Source organism: Buceros rhinoceros, unplaced genomic scaffold, assembly GCF_000710305.1.
Source record: "Buceros rhinoceros silvestris isolate BGI_N320 unplaced genomic scaffold, ASM71030v1 scaffold36522, whole genome shotgun sequence".
Classification (NCBI taxonomy): domain Eukaryota; kingdom Metazoa; phylum Chordata; class Aves; order Bucerotiformes; family Bucerotidae; genus Buceros; species Buceros rhinoceros.
Genome location: NW_010401264.1, coordinates 977 through 1,323, shown reverse-complemented (window position 1 = coordinate 1,323; position 347 = coordinate 977).

Below are 347 nucleotides of genomic sequence, written 5' to 3'. Positions count from 1 at the left end.
GAGTGTGGGTTTTCCCCTCTTGTCGTGCCCGCTCCCCGCCGCTCTGCTTCCCCGCTCCGCCGCAGGCTGGGTCAGCTCGCAGCACGTGTTTCAGCGCAGAGAACAATCTCCGGCTTTCTCCAGACTTCCACTGCGCCCGGCTGAACCTGCTGTTACCCACAGAAAAGAGCCCACGCTGGTTTTGTGTGTCAGCCCCCAAACCTGATGTCACATACTCAGTAGTGAAAAACTTCCTTCTGACACAGAGCTATGCCCTTCCTGACCCAACCTTCTAGGAGGTAGTCATGTCTGCTGAGTGGTGGCAAGCTGTGGGCAGCAACAAGACGCTTCCTTTGGGTATTAGGCTT